The following is a 13515-nucleotide window of genomic DNA, read 5'->3' on the forward strand; positions in this document are numbered from 1 at the left end:
TAGTAGAACGAAGCAAAATCATTTAGTTTCATTATCTCTATATCAATTTTCACCTGCAACTTTTGTCATTTCAATATTGTCGCCTGACGTTTAAGGTCGGGCTGCCAGCGCTGTCGACATGTCGGTTTATTATGGGAGAATAGGGAATTGTCCAGTATTGTCTATAGTCTTTATGGTATAAGTCAGTCGTACTTCACTGCCGTACAGCTAGTCACACCAGTCTGCCGTACAGCTAGTCGCACCAGTCTGGTCGCATACCGCAGTATTGTCTATAGCTCACTGGTCTCACATGTTGATTGGCGTTGTTTTACTGCTCCCCTTTGGAGGGATGTAATCACTATCGCCTGCCTGGTGTTTGTAGTTGCTAACATGTAAAGTCTTTATGGTCTTGACACCGTGGTTAGTCGGTTCGAGTCCCATTGGTGAAAAATTCACCATCAGAATATTGGCTGACAGATTAGAAGACGTGATGGTGTAAAATTTCTAATCGCTAGTTGCATGCCAAAAGCCTGGATTCAATTCTAAACCTGTCCTTAGGATCCACAAGGAGTGAGGGCATACGCCGCTGTTGGCGATTTGTCCGCCAGATTGCGACGTTATGTCTTGAGCAGTTGCAAAGAGTAGGCTACATGCAGACACTGGGTTTCATGTTCTCAGTACTTTATTATTGTCCCACATCCAGAGGCGCAGGTCGCCCTTGGCTCTCAAATATAACATGTCCTCGGATATGCAGTGCATAAAGGCCATGCGATAAATATAATAATGTGTGTTTTTGTGGTGGTTGGTAGCGCTGTATGGAAAGTGTGTTGTGACAAAACTTAGTCCCCGAGTTAGAGGAAATAAACGGACCCGGCTGGGAATCGAGCACAGGACCCTTCAAACCGCAGGCCTGAACGCTGATGGGCAGGTATAATATCACGGAACAGATGCTGTGCTGTCACATGTTGAGGCAGTGGACGCATTAGCTAGGAGCTAATAATCTATGATAATAGCATATTTGTGGTATAAAAGAAAGCTTATGTTTTGTTTTTTTTAAAAGCAGAAATAGTGTACTTTCCAGTATGGTTTCCCATGTGAAGTTGGCATGTGGTAAAGGTTCACATTAATGAGCTTGTAAATAAGGTTTACATATTTCTTCACATGGTTATGAGGGTATTTACAGGCTGTAGTAAGGATGTGTTTGCGAGGGCATATGTCACTGGCAATACCCCAAGTAGAGTATGGTTCCAGTGCATGGAACCCTCACCAGGATTACGTGTTTAGAGAACTGGAGCAGATGCTAAGGAAAGCATCACAATTTGTTTTGGGCCTTTTCAGAGTAGTTTTACGAAAATGTTAATAGACTTTGGGCTGGGGAAAGTTGGGAGTAAGGAGACAAGCTGCTTGTCTGAGTGCTATGCTCCAGGGTGTGAAATGAGATTAACAGAGGAATGAGCATGTGTGGAGGTTTTAAAAGCAGGAAATATCGTAATATGAAGATAAAGTTGGAATTGAAGGAGCAAATATTTGTTCATAGGTAGAGGAATGATTTGCCAAGGGAGATGTTCGATAAGTTTCTGACTAGTTTGTAATTATTCAATACAAGACCCGGTAAACAGCTGATAAGGAATGTGCCACCTGGATACAGCCCTAAATGCACATCAGTGGTAAATGTGAGAGCGTATAATTTTATCTTGTTATCAGGATTAAACCATTATGCCTGTTATTTGTTTTCCTTTGGTTGTCTTGCGTTTCTTTCTCTGGTTGGGAATTGTGTATTCTTTCTAAGATTGTCGTAGATGGTTCATGTGGTTCTGGTGACAGAATTAACTGTTGAAGGATATATTTTGTTAGGAACTTATTGCTTTACTGGCTTTTTTCATTTCAGGAAAGTACATTTTGTTGACTGCAGTACATATGCTTGTCCATGAAGAGAGGAAAGGTAGTCGACCTGAATGACTTGGACAACCAGCGCTGTGTACATACAGGAAGGCGTGATCGTAGTCGTCCTGTTCAGCACACAAAATAGGTAAGTTATTGTGCCAATATTGTTTGTTCAAAAATCAAACATTTTTGCTATATTTTCTATTTCTAAATATCAATGTTCACAATTTGTTGTAACTATCTCATCTTTGATTACTTTGTTCAGTGGTTTTTGCCGTCATATCCATGTGCTTAGCATATTTTGTGACGGTTCTTACATCAGATTGATCTTCCGATAAAGACAGTGTCGTTACTGAAACTTATTGCAAGGGGCGTGTTGAGGGTAATTTATTCACTGTAGTTGCGTTCACTCGCGGAGAGACCTTACTTAAATTTGTTTAGGTATTCTCATTCAATTCATCACAATATTACAATTTCATGTAATAATTTTCATAATACTTCACTAGTTTATTCATTGACATAGTTTATTAGGATACAGTACTTCTTTAAATTGTGGGCTAAACAAAAGATAGTGTTATATTGCTTTTTATTCCTTGATTTGACTTAACTAATGAACGGAATGCATATTGTTCTTGAAACATGTATGATAAAAAAGTGTGTTGACAAGGTTGACCCAACATAAACTACTTTAAATAGTTTATTTAATAGATTTAAGTAACGTACCGTGACAGCATTACATTAGCGATGAGTTGTTAATGAACAGACTTGCTCTTCTGAACTACGCAATTCAAGAGAGCTAGGTCCAAGCTGGCTCGCTGCTTGAGAGCTGGTGAGTTTAGTTTATTTATGAGTTAATTGTATCATGAACTGGGGCTCCAAGAAAATCTTGCTCATCATTGACTAGCTCTCTTTTAGCCAATCCAGTAACTGGTTTCAAATAATCACGTGGCTTCTTATAGGATATGCAATAAAATGTAATAGCAAATAATATAACGCGTTATTGAACACATTACTTGCCTGTTCACTTCCTGTATGCACGTATCCAATAGGTTCAGGGCAAACAACACAAACACCACTAAAAAGACACAAGGTTGAGATTAACTTTCAAAAACTGTTCACAAACAATATTATCACTATAAGAGCTCTGAATAAACTGCATTGTAGTAATGTCCTTTTGCTGTAGCCTATTTACTGTTTATCTGTTCCTGTTATTTTAAATTTTGTTTCTTTAGACTGTTGATAAAAACCTTCCCAATGAGACTGACAAGAGGTGATATCATTGTACAATTCCAGTTTCCCTGGTACTGTTAATTAGTCTCTTCCACTTCTTCCTGTCCATATACAACTTGTCATGGAGAAAATCATCCACTGTCCATCCTCTGGTAACTAGATCAACTTTCATCATGTCCATCCATCAGGTTTTAGGTCTTCCTGCAGGTCTTTTCCCCTCCATTTGTCTTTCCAAATTTATTCTGGCTGTTCTTGTAGGCTTCATCCTCATCACATGCCCGTACCAACGTAGTTTGGATGTGCGATTCAGTCTAATAGCGATGTCTTGATTCTGGCTTCTTTCCTCACCTCATTTCTTAACTTGTCCATCTTGGTCTTCTGGATGGTGGATCTAAGAAATTTCAGGTCTGATGCTTGCAGTCTTGATGAATCTCTTTTTGTGAGGGTGCACGCTTCAATACCTACAACCTGTTTTCCAGTCAGTGACCGGGTCAGGGATGGAATGAATGAAGCCCTATCTTGCACCGAGGATAGGAATTGTGCCGGCTGCCGAGGCCTGTCGCAGTGATTAATGACTGACAGATGAAATGAAATAATAGTGGAGAGTGTTGCTGGAATGAAAGATGACAGGGAAAACCTGAGTGCCGGGAGAAAACCTGTCCGCCTCCGCTTTGTCCATCACAAAACTCACATGGAGTGACCAGGATTTAAAGCATGGAACCCAGCGGTGAGAGGCCGGCGCGCTGCCGCCTTAGCCACGAGGCTCGACGCCTCAATACCATAGGTCAATATTGGTATGAAGTAGCTCTTAAAGATCATCAGTTTGGCTGGTTTTGGAATCGTGTCATCCCATAAGTGTTCTTACTTGTTGGTAGAATTCTGATCCCTTTTCCACTCTGTAATTTCCTTTCTGACCTAATTATAACTGGAGGTTACACTTCCAAGGTAAGGAAAACTATCCACACACTCCAGCTGGTGATGTCCTAGTTTTACATCTCTGTTGACTGCCATCACTACTGTCTTGGTCTTGCAATGGGATTTCCATATGTTGAGTCTGATCTGTACTTCCTCTTCTGTTTCACCCAAAATCATATCATCAGCAAAGGCCACTGCATTCAGTTCGACGGTCTTCATTATATTGTCACTAACAGTGAACAGTAGTAGGGACAATACACCTCCTTGCTGAACTCCACTCTTGGTCTCAGACCATGATCAACCTTCCCCAATTTGTACACAGCTAGTACAGTCTTTGTACAACATCTGAGTTTTCCTTACCAATCCTTTACGCACATTTCTTTTCCCCTTAGGCACTATCATAGGCCTTTTCTATATCCAGTAATAAAACGACCAGGTTCTTGCCTTTCTCCCAATACTTTTCCATCAGCATGCGGGTGCTAAAAATTAGATCCATTGTTGATCTCTCCTCCTCTGTTGTTCAGTGATGGTCCTCAATCTCCTTTCTAGGATCTTCAGAATTTTTATGCATAAGACAGCTGACGGAAACTCAAACTATAGTGGAATAACCCCGCTGTCTTTCTTAAATGAGAATTATAATGCCCTTGCTCCAATCTGCAGGTATTTTGTCTGTTTGTACGGCATTTAGTACTCGGTGCAGCTGCCTGCTGCCTTTATCATGCCTGCATTCAGTTAATCTGCTCCTGAAGATTTTCTTTTAGACATAGATTTTAAGGCTGCCTCAGTTTCTGTCCAGATGATGGGAGGTTCCTCATTGTAGGCTTGGATTTCCGGTTCTGTATTTTGTTCTTGAACAGGTCAATCCAGTAGGTGGTCAAATTGGTTCTTCAGGACTTCTCTCAAGTCATTTTCTGTCCTAACCAGATTTCCATTTTAATCGTCAAGTGCCTTTGATATTCATTGGTTTCCTTTTATCTCTGATAACACTATACAGTAGTTTCTTATTGCCTCTGCTGTCCTTCAGTTGCTGAGTGAATATCTTCCATGCCTTGGTTTTTTCTTCTGTAATTGTTCTTTTAACGTCCAGTTTCTTGTGTAGGTATATTTGAGGTTTCCGATCTTTGCCTTGTCTCTAGTAAGATCCAGTTTATTTTCTCTCCCGATCCCTTTCTTTCCGCATGAGATTTCTCCCTTGTTTTCATACTTGTTTCCTTAATCAATGTGTCCATAAGTCTGGTCCATTCTGCCTCTCCATTTTTCCTTTCATCTCTTGGTAACAAGGTTTTAATCCGGTTCTGATACTCGGTTCTCTTACCCTTTATCTGGAGTTCCCATACTTGATTTTTGGCATTTTTCTGTTGTATTTTTGGCACATAGAAGCTTCTCAGGTCCGCTACTAATAGACGGTGGTCACTGTCAAGACTCTCGCTGGGTAATACTCTCGACATCTGTTACCATTCTGCTCCTTTCTTCATCTGAGATGACATAATCAATTAGTCTCTTGTAGTCCATCCCAACTGTATAGTGTTATCTTATGGCTCTGTCTCTTCTTGAGCCAAGAGGTGATAGGAAATCTATTTTAAGAAGTATATGAAAATCCACAGCCTGTTTCCAATCGTTCGATCGGGTCAGGAATGGAATGAATGAAGCTCCCATCTAGTGGCGAGGATAGGAATTGTGCCGGCTGCTGAAGCCTGTCGCATTCCTCTGGGGGCAATGATTAATGACTGACAGATGAAATGAAAAGATAGTGGAGAGTGTTGCTGGAAAGAAAGATGACAGGGAAAACCGGCGTACTGGGCGGAAAACCTGTCCCGCCCCTGCTTCGTCCAGCACAGAGGTGAGAGGCTGCCGCCTGAGCAGCGGAGGCTCTTTTAAGAAGTATGTGAATTAGTATAATAATGTTGACATTAGCTGTGTTAATATCTAGAAAGCTGTCATCACATGTTGATTTCAGTATCTACATAGTGTGTAAGAGTTTCTTAGTACATTGCTCAGAATTATTTCTGTATCGGTCTTTTCACAGTAAGATGGAAATAAAATTTTAATTTTTCTGTTATTTCTGCGTGTATGAACTTGCATCATTAGAAAATGGCCCGAACAGAATTTAATGAAGATTGGTTTGCAGTCATTCATCTTAAGTGAAATGGTAGTTTAGTGGTAGGCCTACAATTTAATTCTAAAATATCTGTTGCTAGTCATTATGTTGATACACATTACATAACAGAAGTTACAGAGAATACAGTGTTTGATCATTTGTCTTCTACAGTTTTACCATACTGGCTGTGGTGGTTGATCCGGGGTTTCCGTGGTTCACAGAGGAGTAGGAAGCGCTTGGGTTATCTCTTGTTAGCAGCAGACTGAAGTTTAGTGCTATCTTTTGAGGTATACCAGAACTTGTTACGTATGGTTCCACACAATCGATAGTCGCATTTATTTTTGATTATTCTTCATATCATTACTTTTCTTTACATTTCCTGACATGTTTACAAAGTTTAAAGAGCCATGCAGTCTGCAAGATGGTGGTGCCCAGAGATCACACCTGTTTTGACAGGGATGAAATTATTTGTGAATTATGTGCTATCACAGATATTTTCATTTAAGAAATAATTAAGAAATTATTTTACGAGAAACTTCTATTACGCTCTCTCACAAGACTCTTACAGACACTTGAAGTGCGCCTGCGCTGTGAGTGAGTTTCTACATTGGTTGTTCCCCCTCCTGTCCCTTCTCGAACGTAGTCCTGGTGGCTGGTTTCATCCAGCGTTAGGCTCTCATTAATTATTTGTCGCTCTCTTGAGCAATTACTGGGAGGTTCCTTTCGAACCCACGGCTTCTGGACTGTGAACATCGGAGCGTAAGTCGTGAGTGAATGTTGTATGTGTGTGTGTTGAGTGAAAGGTTAATACTTGTGGCCGCGAATGGGTGTGTGTAAGTGGATTTGAGTTGTGCTTCTGTGTGTGCTGTGCTGCTTGGATGGGCCGGGTTCGTAGTCCAGGGGCCTATGGCCGGTTGAAGGCCGTTTCTTTTCTTTAATGTTAACTACTTGTCTCTATTATTTTCTGTGGATAACTGATCTCTTGTTCCGTTTTATACGTAAGAGGCCAATAGAGGTTTATTGGTTTACCTGTAACGAGTGTTTCTGCTATAATGTTATACATAATGTTGTACATATGTTGTCTGTGAATAAAAGACAGATGGATTTGCAGATGGAAAGCTCCGATTTTCCTAGGCCCTTATGTTAGCACCTTCTCAGTGCTGATACAGGCTCCGAATGTTCAAGTGATGCTGAATATTTAGAGTTCGATGATGACATATCTTGTAACGGAAATGTTTCAAGTGATGACAAGGATATCGCCTTATCTTCAAGGTGTGGGACTCGCGTGATGCAAAACAAGTCTGATAATTGTGTTACGGGAGTTAATATTCTAAATATTGTAAATAATGTAGTGTTTTCTGACAGCTGGGTTATGGACAACAGTGAACCTAGGCTAGAAGATTATGAAGGTGCTCCTGGTATAAAGGCATGTCCTAATAAACCTGGAAACATAGGACAAGTAGCAGGACTTATGTTTGGTGAGGATTTCTTTCAGTATGTAGCTGAGCAGACTATGAGCAAAATTCACATTCTCATAACATATCCCCTAAAACACTGAAGTGGACTAATGTCACTAGCAGGGAAATTATTGCTTTGTGTATATTGATGGGGCAGGTGAAGAAAGTGTCTAAAAGATAATTGGTCAACCGATCCCCTAATAGGAACCCTCATATATCCAAAAACTGAACCGAAATAGGTTTCAACAAACACTTATCTATCTGCATTTCAACCACAACAGTCAGAACAGCAGGAAGTGATCAAATTACTGGGTACGTATTAAAGACAACGGGGTGGTACATAGTGTCTTATTTAAAATTTCTCTTTAACTATGTCATAAATAATAGTGTAATACCAAAGGAAAGGAACGAATCTGTAATAATACCAATTTATAAAGGAAAGGGTGATAAAAGGAAACTGGAGAACTACAGACCAATCAGCCTGACCAGTGTAGTTTGTAAAATACTGGAGAGTTTATTAACAAAGTACATCAGAGGGATATGTGATGATAAAAATTGGTTCGTGAGGAGCCAGTGTGGATTTAGAAGGAAATTTTCTTTTGAGGCACAACTGGTGGGATTTCAGGACATACCAGATCACATAGATTTGGGAGGCCAATTGGTTTGACAGAGTGGAACATGGAATATTGTTATAGAAACTGGGAGGAATAGGATTGGACACATTGGATAAGAACATTTCTAAATTCTAGGGTTCAGAAAGTCAAAGTAGGAAATCATGTATCACAGAAAGAGAAAATTTGGAAGGGAATTGCACAGGGAATTACTTTTCCTAATAAATGCAAATGATTTAGGGTACAATATAACATCAAAATTAAGATTGTGTGCAGATGACAATTGTTCGTAATTCTGAACAATCCTCAATGTTTATAAAGGGTCCGAAGGAGTATCCAACAATCGGTTGAAGAAAATATGAAGGTTAATGGAGGCAAATGAACTGTTACAACATTTACAAACAGGAGCTTTAAAACTGAATTTAAATATACTTTGGATGAGGTTGTCATCCCAAAAGATGGCAAGTGCAAATACTTAGGTGTGAGATTTGAAAGTAATTTGCACTGGAAGGGTCATGTTGATGACATTGTTGGGAAAGCATACATGTCATGAGGCTACTTAAAGGATGCAACAAAGAATTAGAGAACAGCTACTTAAGTATGGTTTGTCCATTATTGGAATATGCAAACGGTGTTTGGGATCCTCACCAAAAGAACTAGATGGTGTGCAGAGGAAAGCAGCAAGATTTGTAACAGGGGATTTCAGGAGAAAGAGTAGTGTATCAGAAATGTTAAAGGAATGCAAATGAAGGGAGAAAACTAGACTTATAGTATTATATAGAGCCTATACAGAAGAAGCAGCATGGGGAGAAATCCGTGAGAGGCTTAATAATTATATTGGCAGGACTGACCACAAGTGTAAAATTAGAAGGAATTTTAGCAGAAGTGATAGGGGTAAATTTTCATTCATTGGGAAGGGCGTGAAGGAGTGGAACAGTTTACCAGGGGTAGTGTTTAACCATTTCATTTATTTTCTCTGTTGCTGTTTATTCTCTTCTTGAATATCTGTACAGATTTTGGAAAATGATCAGAGGGCATTCGACCAGTGCAGGTTATTGTAAGTAAAAGACATGTGTGAATAAATTAATTCCATCACCTGGTCTATGGAGATTGGACAGCCGAAGTAGGGGACTGCCTGTAGGGGCGAAGTACAGTGGGGACTTCGAGGGCCCTGGGACCGCTACGGTAACTATGAAGGCCCATCAGGATCTCTGAAAAGCGGTGGCAAAAGGGGCCTTGGTTTAGACGTGGCAGGGCGTTATGCTACCAAATTGGGTAAAAAATAAATAAGTAAATAAATGCAATGTAAATTTTAATCTTATACCAGTTCTATAGTATTATTTGAAGTAATTCCACATACTGTATATGAGTTGACTATGTTTGTAAGTACAGGAGATATTATAAGTAGAATTTTGTAAACAATATACATTTATTCAGGATGAGCTGTGTGTTTAATAGAAAAAAATGTTAGTGATATTGTATAATATTGTATTCTAGGAAAATGTCTTCTTTTCTTGTTAATTTAAAATTTAGTGCTTGACAATAATGCTGTTTAGTGTACCATTTGTCACCGAGGTAGGCATCAAATTTGCAAATAGAGATTTTGATTTGAATTGAAAACAGATGTGAGCAATAGAATACAGAGAGTTCAGCCTCTGTTAGATCACTTTTTACCCAAGTTAGTTTGTCTGACAAACCGTAGCAGCAGCAGCTGTCGTTAGATGAAGGGATTATCCCATGGTGTGGGCATTTTAAGTTCAGGACATGTAATCCAGGGAAATTAGTGAGATACAGTATTTTAGTTTGAATGGTGTACGAGAGTAAAACAGGTTACATCTGTAACTTTGAGATTTATACAGGGGAAGGGAAGAAACTTGATCTGTCATGAAACCTTATGTTGGTATGTGCCACCACATTTATCAAGATAAGTACTATAGTAGTGACTATTGCCGAAAACCTCCTCCAGCATTAAACACAGGTTTGTAGAACTATTGGAGAGAATCGTGGTTTGCCATGTGAGCTGAAAGACAATTTTAGGCTACTACAAAAGGGGAAATGGCACTTATGTGCAAAAGTGAAGTTTTGCTTATAGTTTGGAAGGATGAGTTGTCAGAAAGATAACTACAATTCATCTATGCGGTCAACGTGCATTCCAGATAGGAAGACAGGGACCATTTGCATCCTTTTTTATAACAGATTTATGTTGTTTGTTGTTGCTATTTTGCTTATCGTCGCACCGACACACACGTCTTATGGCGATGATGGGATAGGAAAGGTCTAGGAAGTGGAAGGAAGCGGCTGCAGCCTTAATTAAGGTACGGCCCCCACATTTCCCTGGTGTGAAAATGGGAAACCACGGAAAACCATCTTCAGGGCTGCCGACAGTGGGGCTCAAACCCACTATCTCCCGATTACTGGATACTGCAAGTAATCAGCTTCATTTTCCGTATCAAAATCTAATCACTAAATTTTACACTATTGAGATTCTTCCACCGTTTTGATACGTTTTTAAAAAAAAAATTATACTGGCCGCACTTAAGCGACTGCAGCTATCGAGCTCGGTAACAGATTTATGAAGGGAGTGGATCGGGCAGACCAATACTCCTCTTTGCAAGACAGTAAATAGTGAACTGTGCTTTTGGGCTGTTCTGTTTCCTAAATCCCCCAAGAAAATTGAGGTACAAGCAGTTCGTGATGGGAGCTGCTAGGGAATGGTTGGCCCCAAACTTCCTCTCATTCTGGCTCTGTAAAGAGAGCCCCCACTCAGGACCCCCCCAAGCAGAATATCCGGACTAATAAGGGATCATATCCTAGAGAAAATTCCAGCAACTGGTGCAAAGAAAAACCCAACTAGTGTTGTGCGTGTTCGAGCAAGGGTAAGCGCAGTGAAACAAGATATATGTGCAAACAATGTTCTGTGCCTATTCACAAAGATACCTGCTATTCGGACAACCACACAAGGAAAGAGTACTAGGACTATTCAGGAAGGCCTTCAGAATAAAACACAGTAGTCCTTCAAAGGTTAGTGAAGTTCTGACATTTTATATGAATGCATGCAGGTAGTTGGAAAGTGGCCGAGAACAGGGCAGTGAATGCGGTGAAGGGCACCCGACCTGGAATGTGTAAAATTGAACTACAATATGCTGATAGGCTGACGCCCGGGTTTGATTGGCTAGAGAACATATTACAAGCATATGATAATTTAGATTACAATAGAGGAGGAACCAGCTGACATGTTGATAACTTCGGTACATTAAAAAAAATCCTAAAAAAAAGTTTACCAATAACAAAAATGAAATTTCTTAAGCTATTCATTTCTTTTAGTCCATGAGATGTCACGAGTAAATAGACGGCAGAGCCATCTCACTCCCAAGGAAGCAAGTTTGGCATAGATAGCCGTAGAGAAGGCGCAGAGTTTAAATAGCCTGGTATACAAATATTCGTGACATTAGACTTTTGTTGCATTGTCCAAGTTACAAGAAAATGGCTGAACAGATTTATAGAAAAATTGATATAAAATAAAACATTTATTGCAGCAAGAAGCCAAAAGAAAGAATGATACAGACAAGGTAAAAAGCAAATATAGAATACTTTACAAGTGCTAGCAGGCTAGTCGTTAACAGAATGATGTCAAGGATTCAAGTCTGTGTACAGTGCATCACATGATACCTTTCACAATATTCACTGCAGTGTTCACACACACATTCTGCATCTGGTTGGTGAAACTTGAACCTGCACAGCTTATGATGGAAGCCATGTACGGCAAAGCGTGTGACCATATGCCTTAGTTCATAGTTTCCCCGTTTCCAATCGTTGCAGGTCATTGCGTCAGTGATGTAAAAATCCCACCAGGTGTGTCTCTTCTTTGCTTGTAGGTTGTCCATGAGTTGCACCTATGCTGGTGTAGATTGTAGCGGCAGGTGGAGGTGGAGCTCTTCCACGTAATATAATCCATGTGTTAGTTTGTAAACTAGTCTTGATGTCGTGTATTTTGAGACACACATAACCTTCTTCAAGAAAGTCGTCTTTCGTTTTTCTAGCTTTTCCAGGTGTTTCAGCTTGAGGTGTGTCCAGATCTTGTCTAATCCATGTTACAACAGGTGTAACCTTGAGATGAAAAAGTTCCAAGGCTGTTTTGACGTAGTGTTTTCTCAGCTGTCTGATGCCGTTTATGGGCCTCGTAGCCACGCCGATCCTGTCGTTGATGTGGAGCGTAAAAACGTTGCCAGTTGTCTGGAGTCACGCTCAAGTACTTGAAATTAAAGATACTCTCCACTGGTTTTCTGTGTGTATGAAAAACTGCTGGTTTTCCTCCTTTTCAGAAAGTCAGTGACATAGTCTTGTCTTTCTTTAGGGCGAGTTCATTTTCTTCTGCCCATTCCAGCAGCAGATCAAATGCAGATTGCAGCTTCTTATCAAATCTCGAGGCCAGCACGATATCATCGGCATACATATATAGAATTACTTGCTTCGAGACTACCTGTGTGATATCTGCCGTTGCGATGAACAGTAGTGGGCTTTGTGTTCCCTTGCAATACAATGATTGTTAGTTCTATTTGGATTGATGTTGTGATTCTGTCGTTTATCTCTATGTAATCTGAGGCCAGGATGTTCGCGATAAGCTGTTTTATATAGCCGTTTCTTCTCATTTGTTTTCCTAACTTCTCTATGACGATTTTCCTATTGATCGTGTCAAGCCTTGGAGAAGTCTATAAATATGGCACGTAATTTTCCTTTTGGGACTGTCAGGCATTGGATGGCCTGTGTTCTAGATCTTCGTTTTCTGAAGCCAAATTGCTCCTCCGCGAGCTTGAGGTCAATTTCTCTGTTCAGGCATTGACATAAGAGTTTTGTTAGAATTTTGAATAACACTTATTCCAGGGCGTTGCCTCGATAGAAGTTCGGGCCCTCGGTGCTTCGCTTTCCTTTATACAACAGTTTTACTGTGGACCTTCTCCAGCTATGGTGAATATTTCCTAGCCTGAGACATTTATTCAGGAAGGAAGTTATTGCTTCCTTTAACACTGGGAGAGCGAGTTTAAGGTGCTCATTACATATATTGTCTCGGCCACAAGCTTTATTATTTTTTGAGCAGAGGATAACGGCCTCTACTTCCTCAATTGTGAATATCTCCATGTCAAAGTCAGTCCCCCTCGATCTCCGGGGTATCCGTTGATAGAGTATCCATGTATTGCAGTACATTGCTAAGGTGAGTCACCCATGTCTCCATAGGGATGCTTCTGCAGTATCTTGGTTGCCTTGGGTTCAATGCTTTGTATTGGCACTGATCCGCTGCCGCTATCAGCCTTTGCTCCTCTTGCTCCTGATACCGTTCCTTTGT

The 13515-nt window shown here is 40.2% G+C and overlaps 1 long non-coding RNA gene across 2 annotated transcripts in view; it reads left to right on the forward strand.

Annotated features, from left to right (window-relative positions):
- The window catches only part of LOC136875816 (uncharacterized), a 296775-nt gene that overhangs the window by 163875 nt on the left and 119385 nt on the right, over positions 1–13515 (forward strand). Inside the window, exon 4 of one of the 2 annotated variants that reach the window (XR_011018444.1) lies at positions 1868–2008. The exons of the other annotated variant lie outside the window; for it this stretch is intronic. This is a non-coding gene — a long non-coding RNA (uncharacterized lncRNA). The remainder of the gene's footprint in view (positions 1–1867; positions 2009–13515) is intronic. 2 annotated transcript variants of the gene reach the window in all.

This window comes from Anabrus simplex, chromosome 6, assembly GCF_040414725.1.
Source record: "Anabrus simplex isolate iqAnaSimp1 chromosome 6, ASM4041472v1, whole genome shotgun sequence".
Taxonomy (NCBI): Eukaryota; Metazoa; Arthropoda; class Insecta; order Orthoptera; family Tettigoniidae; genus Anabrus; species Anabrus simplex.